The sequence below is a fragment of the Chlorocebus sabaeus genome, chromosome 22, assembly GCF_047675955.1.
Source record: "Chlorocebus sabaeus isolate Y175 chromosome 22, mChlSab1.0.hap1, whole genome shotgun sequence".
Lineage (NCBI taxonomy): Eukaryota > Metazoa > Chordata > Mammalia > Primates > Cercopithecidae > Chlorocebus > Chlorocebus sabaeus.
Window position 1 is genome coordinate 47,575,369 of NC_132925.1, and position 13,061 is coordinate 47,588,429.

The 13,061-nt window shown below is 45.4% G+C and overlaps 1 non-coding gene across 1 annotated transcript; it reads right to left on the reverse strand.

Moving 5' to 3' along the window:
* Positions 1 to 323: 323 nt before the first annotated feature.
* On the reverse strand, positions 324 to 430 carry LOC119625995 (U6 spliceosomal RNA). Its single transcript, XR_005242208.1, has one exon. It is a non-coding gene; the product is annotated as a U6 spliceosomal RNA (small nuclear RNA).
* Positions 431 to 13,061: the final 12,631 nt, after the last annotated feature.

Genomic DNA, 13,061 nt, shown 5'->3' on the forward strand with positions numbered 1-13,061 from the left:
AGTGGCACGATCTCGGCTCACGGCAACCTCCGCCTCCCCAGATCAGGCGATTCTCCTGCCTCAGCCTCCTGAGTAGCTGAGATTACAGGTACCCACCATGACGCCCAGCTAATTTTTTATTTTTAGTGGAGTCAGGGTTTCACCATATTGGTCAGGCTGGTCTTGAACTCCTGACCTTAGGCAATCCACCCGCCTCGACCTCCCAAAGTGCTGGGATTATAGGCATGAGCCCCCACACCTGACTTTCTTTTCTTAATAGTTGCCTTCTCTCTGTGTGTCCTGTCCTTAGCAGTAGATTTTGTAATGCTTTTCCCCCTTCATGATTATGTTTTTAATTAATTTTTGTTTTGTGTGTCATCCTTGCCCAGGAGCCATGCTAACTGTCTCTGTCTCATTCCAATTTTAGTATAGGTGCTGCTGAAGAGAGTACTTGCCATACTTTTTAAATGGAAACAGTACCGTTGGGCACTCACAGGAACTGCTTTGGGGCCTAGAGATGGGAAGCTGGGCTGGGGACAGAGGTCAGGTTAGCAAGGGCAAAGCCCATGCCTCCCAGCATAAAGTCCTCTGCTGGGAGCAGTGTTTCCATTTCAGCAGGCACATCCCACTGCAATGGGTAAACCTGGCCATATCCGCTGACTCCAAGTCTGCCTGGGAACGTGGGCAGCCTGGGTCTCCCATGGGCCCTGTCTAAAGCACATGGTAGTGGGGTCAGAGGTCAATCAGGGGAGCCTGGACGAATGCAACCGGTTTGACAAGAGGGCAGGCATTGAGGTCTCTTCCGGTGAAGATCTTAACTGTCAAACTGTGGTCCTGGGTCTAGGATGTGGAATAAGCCTGGTAAAGACCCTGCAGAGCTATGATGAGGTGGGGTGGAATTAGGAGGAGCCATCCATTTAATCAATAAATACAAACATAGATTTGACACTCCAGTTAAATGTTTGTATTGGTTTCCTATTGCTGTCACAACAGATTTAGTGGCTTAAAACAACTCAAATCAATAATCTTACAGTTTTGGAGGCCAGAAGTCCAAAGTGGGTCTCACTGGGCTAAAACGAACATGTTGTTAGGGCCGCATGCCTTTCCGGGGATTCTGGGGGAGAATCCATTTTCTCATCTTCTCCAGGCTGCCCACATGCCTGGACTCAAGTCCCCTTTTCACCTTCAAAGCCAAAAATGGAATGGCCAGTTGAGTCTTTCTTATGGTGTCATCTTTCTGCTTCTGATCCTCCTGCCTCTCTCCTTCTTTTTTTTTTTTTTTTTTTTTTTTTTTTTTTTTTTTTTTGAGATGGAGTCTCACTCTGTCGCCCAGGCTGGAGTGTAGAGGGGCGATCTTGGCTCACTACAAGCTCCACCTGCCGGGTTTAAGCAATTATCTCACGTCAGCCTCCTGAGTAGTATCTGCCATTATAGGCACATGTCACCACACTCAGCTAATTTTTGTATTTTTATTAGAGATGGGGTTTTACCATGTTGGCCAGGCTGGTCTCGAACTCCTGACCTCAGGTGATCCACCCACCTCAGCCTCAGCCTCCCAAAGTTCTGGGATGACAGGCATGAGCCACAGCGCCCAGACCTTCCTGCCTCTTATAAGGTCTTTTCATGATAACACCAGGCCCACCCTGATAATCCAGAATAATCTCCTCATCTCAAGACCCTTATCGATTTTTTTTTTTTTTTTTTTTGAGACAGAGTCTCACTCTGTTGCCCAGGCTGGAGTTCAGTGGCACAATCGTGGCTCACTACAACCTCTGCTTCCTGGGTTCAAGCAATTCTCTTGCCTTAGCCTCTCGAGTAGCTGGGACTACAGGCGTGTGCCACCATGCCTGGCTAATTTTTGTACTTTTAGTACAGACAGGGTTTCACTATGTTGGTCAGGCTGATCTCGAACTCCTGACCTTGTGATTCGCCCTTCTCGGCCTCCCAAATTGCTGGGATTACAGGCGTGAGCCACAGTGCTCCGCCAAGACCCTTATCTTAATCACATCTGTGAAGTCCCTTTGGCCATGGAAGGTAACATATTCACTGGCTCCAGGATGTGAACATCTTTAGGAGACCACTATTCTGCCATGGCCTGGCTCCTCTCCTGAGATCCCATCATAGCCCAGGCCTGCATGCTCCAGATTTCAGTCCAGCAGCAAAGAGTACACTTTTGTATTGCTTGCCCTGGGAAATACGCTGGGGTTGGCTGTGACTAGGCCAACTTGGGTTGTTAGGCTCACTAACAATCCAGTCACTGCAGCCAGCAGGATGGACCATGCTGCTTGGTTAGTACTAAGTCTCAGGTTCATCCCTGGAACTGAGATTGGGGTCTGCCCCCTAATGACCTGGAAGAAGGGAGGGGAGAAGTTTCCAAGGAGAATTAAGGAGGTCTTACAAAAGAAGAGGGAGTAGGTGCTGACCACTACCAACCACAATGATCTTGTGAAACACTGTGATGCCCATTTTGCAGGTGGAAGAGATGGTGAAGTCACACATGAGGTCCAGCCATGATTTGAACCCGCGTGGAGGAGTTCTTGCCACTATATCAGGCCTCCTTGACCCCCAGCTAAATGTGGCATTGGCAGATCTGATTAATGCTGGAATGTTATGTAGCTCAGCTGACCTGGGTGGCAGCCTTCTTAGAGGTTGGCATGGGACCTACTGAGGAAGGCACATGGTTAACACAATTACTGGTGAGGTAGATACCCTCAGAGAAAAGGGAAATTTCCATTTCACTCCTGAAAGACTCTTTAAAGCCAAAACTCAAATCAAAGAGCAAAGTATAATAACTTCCTCTGGGCAAATTTATAATTAATCCTGGATTAATTGGCCTTAATGAAGTTGAATTAATTACTAGCTGTTTGTAAAGAACTTTGAACTACCTTAGTACAAAATAGCATTAAAGAAACAGAAAGGAACCAGCATCGCATTAACATGAAGAACAAATCCCAAATAATCGCAGTTCTGCAGGCTGTTTCCCGTCACTAATTTTCCCAGGGACTGTGTCCAGCCTGTGGAACTGTAGGGGGCCCAGGGAGTCTTTTGCAGAGGAGGATGTCTTCGTGGGCTAGAGGTTTGGGGGTGAGTGCATCCAAGAAGCAGATGTGGGGCTTTGTGTGTGCCAGGCCCAGAGCTATCAAAGATGTGCAAGGTGAGGCCCTTGCTCTCTAGGCATGCTCAGCTACCAGGAAGGGGAAGAGCTCTGGAGTACCTGCCTGGTGTAAAGCAAACTTGGCTTAGTGGCAGGGATGGTAGGACAGAAACAAAGTACACTATAGGAGGCGTGAAGCAACTGCATTTTGCTGGGAATAGCTCTCCATTTCCTGTAGGGGATCCCCTGGTTCCTCCTTACCCCCGTTCTTGGGGTGGGCTTATGACCCACACCTGGCTAGGCAAAGCACTGGATTTCTGTCTTGGTGCAGGGGCACATGACTTCATCAGGGCCAAGAAGACTTGATTTGGGGACTTTGCGGTGCTGCTGATAGCCACTTTGTCATTGTGAGGGGGGAGCCTGTCTGGGAATGGAGACAACTCAGAGGAAGGAGGAACGGAGAGAAAGAGACAAAGTCAGTGTCCTCATGTTGTCATCTGAGCCCCTGGATGAAGCAAGCTCTTCCCTCAGACTTTTTAGCTAGGTTTATTTATTTAAATTCACAAACACTGATATAGCACTTATTAATATACCAGGAATTGCTCTGAGTGCTATAGACGTACCAATTCATATAATCATCACTACCCTGTGAGTTAGGAAGTATTATGCCCCTTTTGACAAATGAAGAAACTGAGGCACAAAGCAGTTTTATAATGTGCCCAAGGCTCCACAATTTCCAGCTGGTGGGAGCAGGACTGGACACAAGCAGTGTCTGTGCTTTTCACTATACCATGGGCCAGCATGTTCCCTTTTTTGCTTAAGTCAGTTTCACTGTGAGTTTCTGTCACTTGTCCTCAAAAAGCATGACTGTGCAGAACATGACATGGAGGTAACCAGTCCAGTCCCTGGAGGTTCAAGGAAGCTTCCAGAGGGTGTGCCAGTCCAAGGAAGTAGACCGCGAGCGAGTGTTGGGGTGGGGTGGATGAGCACGGTGTGTGTGCAGGATTGCACAGGTTCAGGGTCACCAGGCACAGGGAGAGAAACAGAGAGGAGCATGGCGGGGTGGGCTGGGGTGGGGTGAGGAGTCCGTCCACAGGGGACAGTGATAAAGCATTTGTAACTCTTCCCTTGGGGATACAAACTAAGGAAACTTAGTCCCACTGGTGCCTTTAGGACGTTTTTTAAAATTTTGAAAAATGTATTTCTTGAATAGGTAATACTTTCACATGAGTTAAAATTCAAAAAATGCCAATGTATTTCAAGTAAAATGTCTTACTGTCTTCCCTCCAGCCCACCTGTTCCCCTCCCTGGAGATAACACTTATTGACAACCACCTATATGCACTGTGCTAAACCCAGGGGGAGACAGATAATGACGAATGAACATAATAAGGAAATAAACCATACCGTATGTTCAAAGGTGATATGCGCAAAGGAAAAACTGGAGCAGGATAAGTGGGATCAGGAGTAGGGAGGGGACTGTACTTTTAGAGAGGCTGTCCAGGGCAGGGCTCATGCAGGACGTGACAGTTGAACTTGGAGGAGGTGAGGGGTGAGCCATTTAGAGGTTTGGGAGAAAAATGCTCTGGTCCTTGCTTGGGGGTTTTGAGTAACAGCAAGGGGGCTAGTGTGGCTGGAGCCAGAAGAAAACAGGAGATGAGTTCAGGAAGGTAGCATGGTGTGTGTATGTGTGCGTGTGTGTGTCTCTGTGCATGTGCGTGTGTCTGTGTGTGTGCATGTGCATGTGTGCGTGCGTGTGTGTCTCTGTGCTTATGCATGGTCCCATTTGCCTGCTGCTGTGCACACATGTGTGTGTGCGTCTGTGTATCTCTGTGCATGTGCACGGGTGTGTGCATGTGCGTCTATGTGTCTCTACATGTCTGCATGGCTCCATTTGCCTGCCGCTGTGTGCATGTGTGTGTGTGCATGTGTGCATGTGTGTCTCGTGTGTGTGCATGTGTGTGCGCATGCATCTCTGTGTGTGTGCACGCATGTATGTCTCTGTGCATGTGCATGCCTCATTTGCCTGCCGCTGTGCGCACGTGTGTCCATACATCTGTGTGTCTCTGTGCATCTGCACATGTATGTCCATGTGTCTGTGTGCGTGCATCTGTATGTGTGCGCACGTGTGTGTGTGTGTCTCTGTGCATGTGCATGGCCCCATTTGCCTGCCACTGTGCTGCTGTAAGGACTGTGGCTCTTCCTCCAAGTGAGATGAAGAGACAAAGGCTCACTCCAGCTTCTGTAAGCAGAACAGGCTGTAGGATAACAAGAGCAGATGCAGGGAGTCCTAGTAAAAGAACAGCTTCAGTAAATTAAAACCACGATGAGATACCACAACACACCTATTGGAAAGGACAACATTACAATTGCTATTGAGACAAGGTTTTGCTCTGTTGCCCAGGCTGGGGTGGTGGCACAATCATGGCTCACTGCAGCCTTGACCTCCTGGGGTCAGGAGATCCGCGCACCTCAGCCTCTCGAGTAGCTGAGACCACAGGCATGTGCCACCATGCCCGGCTAATTTTTGTATTTTTTGTAGAGATGGAGCCCTACTATGTTTCCCAGGCTGGTCTCCAACTCCTGGGCTCAAATGATCTTCCCACCTTGGCCTCCCAAAGTGCTGCAATTACAGGCATGAGCCACCACATCCTACAAGAAAAGCTAAAATTAAAAACAAAACAGCCTAGGTAACATAGCGAGACTCCATCTTTACAAAAAATTTTAAAAATTGGCTGGGCTACCCAGGAGGCTGGGATGGGAGGACGATTTGAGCCCAGGAGTTTGAGACTGCAGTGAGCTATGATTGTGCCACTGCACTCCAGCCTGGGCGACAGAGTGAGACCCCATCTCTAAAACAAAAACAAAAACAAGACACTCAACAATACCAACTACAATTGATGATGCTGAGCAATTGAAACACTTATACATTGCTGCGGGAATGTAAAATGATACAGCCACTCTGGAAAACAGTTTAGCAGTTTCTTATAAAGTTAAAACCCACTAGCCATATGACCCAACAATCTCACTTTTAGTATTTACCCGAGTAAAACTTATGTTCACATAGAAACTTATCCATGAGTCTTTAGAACAGTTTTATAATAGCCAAAACCTGGAAACAACCCAAATGCCCTTCAACAGGTGACTGGGCAACCAAATGATGATCCATCCATACGATGTAATACTACACAGTGATAAAAAGGATCACACACTGCAGTCACACACAACAACATGGATAAATCTCAAATACATTATGCTAAGTGAAAGAAGCTGGACCCCAAAGGTTACCTACTGTATGCTTCCACTTATATAATGTTCTGGAAAAAGCAAAGCTTGTAGAGACAGAGAACATAGATAAGTAGCTGCCAGAGGTTAAAGGAGTAGGAGGGGTTGATCACAAAGGGTTTTTTTTCTTTCTTTCCTTCTTTTTTTTTTTTTTTTTTTTGAGGGTTATGAGTCTGTTTTGTATCTTGATTGTGATGGTGATTACCTGATTTTATGCATTGGCCAAAGCTCATAGAGCCATACACCAACAAGGGTGAATTTTACTGTTGCGGTAATCCAGGTAAGAGATGATGGCTTAGATCAAGTGCTGATGGTAGAGATGTTCAGAGGGGGTTGGATTCTAAGGGTAAACCAACATAATTTTTCAGTGAATTGGATGTGGAGTATGAAAGAAAGAAAGGAATCAAGAACTGAGCCACAGTTTGCTGCTTAAACAACTGGGAGGGTGCGGTTCTCATTCACTGTGATGGGAGTGGAGTGGAGTGGAGTGGAGGGTAAAACCAGAAATTCTGACCTTGACATGTAAGTTTGAGATGCCTATTACACATTCAGGTTGTGTATGTGAGCCTGCAATTAGGAGGGGGAGGCTCCTAGCTGCAGCCTCACACACAGAACCTGAATTTGGGAGTCAATGGCTTGTAAAGCCAAGAGACATAGACATCACCAGGGAGTAAATATATAGAGAGAAAATTGGGGGGCTGAGCCCTGGGACCTTCTTGTGTCTGCTGTTATCCATATCTTATGTATCCTTGTAGGGCTATTCTATACTTGTACAAGCACATATATAGAGAGAGTGCATTTTTCATAAATGCAAACATGCTATACACACTAGTGTGCACCCTATTTTTTCTGTTACCAATATATCTTAGAGATTGTTCCCAAGTAGTATACAAACAGCTTCTTTGTTCTTTTCAAAGTCTGTATCATATTCCACAGTATAGACAGACCACGATCTCTCTTTTTCTATTTACAGTTTTTTATCATGGGAAACTTTGAACATATCAAAAATGTAGACAGAATAATGAACCCTCAAGACCCATTACCCAACGATGAGCAACTCAGGGCCAGTCTAGACTGCCATACACTCCTCTTCTTTTAAATTATGATTTTTGGTAGCTTTGTGTCCTGATATAATTTCTTTTTTTTTTTTTTTTTGAGACAGAGCAAGACTCTGTCACCTAGGCTGGAGTGCAGTGGTGCGATCTCCGCTCACTGCAACCTCTGCCTCCTGGTTCAAGTGATTCTCGTGCCTCAGCCTCCCGAGTAGTTGGGATTACAGGCAAGCACCACCATGTCTGGCTAATTTTTGTGTTTTTAGTAGAGACAGGGTTTTGCCATGTTGGCCAGGCTGGTCCCGAACTTCTGGTCTCAAATGATCTGCCCGCCTTGGCCTCTCAAAGTGCTGGGATTACAGATGTAAGCCACTATGCCTGGTCTTTGTCTTCATACAATTTCAAACTTACCATAATTATTCTTTTTAAGGACATTTACTTTGTTTATAATATTTGGCTACTACATACAATATAGAAAAGAAATACTTGGTACTAGAACATGCCTTTTCATGAAGACTACTCTCCTTGGGGCCCAAGAGGACAAGAGGCTGGGGCCTTAAATGCTTCCAGAGTAACTGTCTGGAGGAAGGAGTGAGTCTCAATGGTTTGTCTCAAGGGGATTCTGTTTCTGAGACTCTTGGGCCAGCCACACAACCAGAGCCCTCACAGGGAGGGAGACTTGGGTGATGTTGCAACACCAATCTCAGCATTGGTGAGATCCTGTTTTCTGGGAAAGTCTGGCTTTGGCCTCCGGCCAGCTTTCCAGAGCTTCTGCCTTTGATGCTTCAGAAGGCCACACCACCAGACTAAACCATACTCTGAAAGACATTTTCAGGATATGCTTAGCATGCAGCTTCTTCTCTTCAGCCCCACCTCGCCACGTGCCACCTGGCTCCGGTTGCTGTTGTCTCTGAGCCTGCTGTTTCCTCTGTGCAGCACGTTCTTTCATAAATTTCCCTAGGTTCTGTGCAGCCTGGCCCTTCTCCTGAATCTTTGTCAGCTCAAATGCCTCTCCCTTAATGAGCATCCTCCTCCCTTGCACCAGTAACTCTCAGCAATGCTGCCTTGTTTCTCCCAAAACACTTCATCATTATTTGCCTTATTCATCCATCGTTGTATCCCTCCAAAATATCATGTCTGCCACACAGCAGGTGTTCAATCAATATTTGTTAGAAGATTTGTATTAGTCAGGATTCTCTAGAGGGACAGAACGAATGGAATATATACAGAATATATGTGTGTGTGTGTGTGCATGTGTGTGTGTATATATACACACATATATATATCCTAAGCCCAGGCTACAGACTCTCAGGTTGAGAATTTCTGAGTTAGAGATAATGTTGTCCTCTTCCATCTTGGAATATAAACATATATATATTCCATTATATATATACATAATGAGCGGCTCTCTATATATTATATATATAATGAGTGGCTCTCTATTTTTTTAACATATATATAATATATATATATAGTGAGCAGCTCTGTGCCTCTTAGTTGTGGACATGTGGAATATATATACACATATTCCATTAGTTCTGTCCCTCTAGAGAATCCCATATATATATATACACACACATACACACACACATATATATATGTGGGAGTTTATTAAATATTGGCTCACATGATCACAATGTCCCACAATAGGCCATCTGCAGGCTGAGGAGCAAGGAGAGCCAGTCCGAGTTCCAAAACTGAAGAACTTGGAGTCTGATGTTCAAGAGCAGGAAGCATCCAGCACGGGAGAAAGATGAAGGCTGGGAGGCTAGGTCAGTCTCTCTTTTCACATTTTCTGCCTGCTTATATTCTAGCTGCGATGGCAGCTGATTAGATTGCGCTCCCCCAGATTAAGGGTGGGTCTTCATCTGGTCTTTCCCAGGCCACTGACTCAAATGTTAATCTCTTTTGGCAACCCCTCACAGACACACCCAGGATCAATACTTTGTATCCTTCAGCCTGATCAAGTTGACACTCAGTATTAACCATCACAAGACTGAATAATGAAAAATGAAAAAATGAAGGTCTATAGCTAGAAATTTAGAGATCGTCCCAGCGTCCTCCTTCTCCCCCATTGCGCATCCAATTAGTCACAAAATCTTGTCACTGAAAAATCTTTATGAGACTCTAGCCTCTTACCTGAAGCTCCTGAGACCAAATGTTTCTCAGAATTCGGAATTGTTCAGGTTTCTGAGAGGCAATACAGAGGATAAACTATATACCATATGACTCCCTCAGTGGAGTATAGGCAGCACATAGCAGTCAAACATCTGCAGTGAAATATGTGCATGCTTGTGAAAAGCAGTTACATAGCTACAGCTAGCCTCCTCTCAGTTCAGGTCATGGTTTACTGACAAAAAGTTCCAGAAAACTTGCTGTTTTCAGAGCTTTTTAGATTTTAGAAATACTATGGATAAGAATTGTAGGACAGAAACTTCTTTTTTTTTTTTTTTAGTTTAGAGGATTGTTTCATTCTTTCCCAATATTTTATTATATTATGAAAATGTTCAAAAGTATAGCAATGTTTAAATAATTTTACATGGATCACCCATACATCCATCACATGAATTCTGCCAATAACATTTGTTTATCATGCATATGGCCATCGAGCCATCCCTCTAGCTACCCTTCAGTTCATCTAGGTTTTCAGATGCATTTTAAAGTAAAGTGCAGAACCAGTACACTCCCCTGAACACTCTAGTACATGTACTGTCAACTAGAGTTCAATATTTGTTAATAGTTTTTTCTTTTCATATAAATTTTCCATACGGTAAAGTGTACAAATCTTAAGTGTATATTCACTAAACCCAAACCTCTGTCAAGATATAGACCATACCCATACCCCAGAAAAGGCCTTTAAGCCCTTTTCCAGTCAACCGCCACCAATCCCTTACCCCTCAGAAGCACCCTCTAGTCTTGTTCAGATAAGTTTTGCCCTGGGACAGTAACTTTGAAGTCTCCTCTTCAATTCCATTCTTATCACTTCCCTTCCCTGCCATGTTCAGTGCCCCTAGCCCATGCCATCACACCCCTTCTGACTTTTGCTAGGCAGCTCCCTCTGCTTCTGCACTTTATTCCAGTTTAGATTAGGTGTCACTACCTTTAAGAAGTGTCTTGACCACATCCCCCATGCCCACAGCTCACTCCCACTCAAAACCTGCACTTCTCTGCCTTGTAAATACCAGATTATTATATCGACTGTCCCCCTCCCATTTTCATATTCGACTGTGGGCATCTCGAGAGTAGAAACTGCATCTCCCAAGGCTTAGCATTGTCCCAAGTTTCAACCAATACTTCAGAGGTCAATGCATGAAGTTCACTATTGAGTCTGTGAGAACAATACATTAAAGGGTTAAAACACAAACTTTTTTTCTTTCTTTTTTTTTTTTTTTTTTTTTTGAGATGGAGTTTTGCTCATCTCCCATGCTGGAGTGCAGTGGTGCAATCTTGGCTCACTGCAACCTCCACCCTCCGGGTTCAAGCCATGTTTCTGCCTCAGCCTCCTGAGTAACTGGGATTACAGGTGCCTGCCACCACTCCAGGCTAATTTTTGTATTTTTAGTAGAGACAGAGTTTCGCCATGTTGGCCAGGATGGTCTCGAACTCCTGACCTCAAGTGATCTGCCTGCCTCAGCCTCCCAAAGTGCTGGGATTACAGGCATGAACCATCACACTCAGCCAAACCTTTTTTCTTTTCATTACCATTTCAGGATTCTGTTTAAAACAGAGGTAAGAAATGAGGTTTATTTGAAGCCAGGCCCTCTACAAAATCTTTTGTCAGTTGAAATGTTTCTCAGAGGTACATAAAGCCTCTAAAGCTCTTATTACCTATTTACTAACCCTCCCTTTTAAATATGTTTACTGCTTTTACTACTAGATTTTTAAAATGGAAGACGTATTTTTACTGTTCCCTATTTGCAAGATGGGAAAATGGAAACAAAGTTTCTGTTCTCTTCTTGTAAGGACACTAATCCCATCACAAGGATCCACTCTCATGATCTCATCTAACCTCCCAAAGGTCCCATCTCCAAATACCATCACACTGCGGGTCAGGGTGCCAACATATGAATTTGAGAGGGACACAATTCAGTCTATGACATGGACTCTGTTCCTAGTGCAGAGTGGTGGAACGAAGGAGGCAGTTACTGCAAGCATGAATACATCAGCACATGGCCTGGCTCATCACACAGGGCAAAAGTAAGATTCAGTGACTTTGTGCTTCACTGCCACAGTGTTACAGAAATACTCTCTTCTCTAGAAAAATGGAAGGATGAGGCAACGTTGGGCTACCATTCCTGCCTGGTATCATTGGCTGAGGCTGAGCAGTGGCTTCCCTCTTTGCACAGGAAAACGGTTCTCCAGTTCTCCCAGGTCCCCACCACTCCCTGTCATCTTAGACTCTGTTAACTTCTCTTCTTTGATTTACCCACCACCTGGCCAAAGCAGAGACTTAGGTTTGTGACCTCTGGTTGGTGACTGTGGCTGACAACCTTTTTTGTGGTTCTAGACGCTTCATAATCTAGTGAGAGTTGTGGACCCTCTCTCTAGCAAAAGCATATCACAACACATTCATTTTGTGTTCAATTTAGAGGTTTGTGGCCTCTCCTATGCCCAGGCTACAGACTCTTGGGGTGGGAATTTCTGAGTCAGAGATAATGTTGTCCTCTTCCATCTTCAAATGTTGTCCTCTTGCATCTTCAAACAGTCTTTTCCCATGGTTGGCTCCTTTCAACACTGGAGTTTCAACTCAAACAGCAACTCCGAGATATCTTCCCTGACCCATAGCTGTCCATCCTCCCTCTCCCGCTCTTTTTTATCTCAGCTTTTATTTTCCCTAGGAGACTTCTTGCTCTCTGAAATGGTCTGGTTCAGGCTTTATTGTTTGACTTAGCCCTCACCCCCTAGAATGTAATGTTAGCAGGCACTGTAGCCCAGCAGTACCCATCAGGCACTTGGTAAGAGCTTGCTGCAATGCATGAATGATTGAAAGTGTGTCCGGAGTTGGTTTCTTCCAGTGGGTTCATAGACTCGCTGACTTCAAGAATGGAGCTGTGGACCTTCGCCATGAGTGTTACAGCTCTTAAAGATGGCATGTACCCAAAGAGTGAGCAGCGGCAAGATTTACTGTGAAGAGCAAAATGCTTCCACAGAGTGGAAGGGGACCCTAGAGGGTTGCCACTGCTGGTGGGAGTGGCCAGTTTTTATTCCCTTATTTGTACACGCCCATGTTCCATTTTTGTCCTATCAGAGTGCCCTTTTTTCAATCCTCCCTTCGGTTGGCTACTTTTAGGATCCTGCTGATTGGTGCGTTTTACAGAGTGCTGATTGGTGCATTTTACAATCCTCCTGCTAGCTACAGAAAAGTTCTCCAAGTCTCCACTTACCCAGGAATCCTGTCCAATGGCTTCACTTCTCAGAAGGATCCCTCCATCTCGGGCTCTTGGAGGCTTCAGGCAGCGGAAGCTATGTGAGAGAGCAACCTTGCCTGCAGTGACCTCCCCGTTCCTAGACCATCCACCCGGGGCACCACACCTGGCAGTGCCCGTGAGCCTCGGGAGGGCGGAAGCTTCAGGGACGGAACGGGTGTGCACGGCGCGCCGGTTGCGGGGGGGGCAACTTAACGGGCCGGACCGCGGCGACTACCGAGGGAGG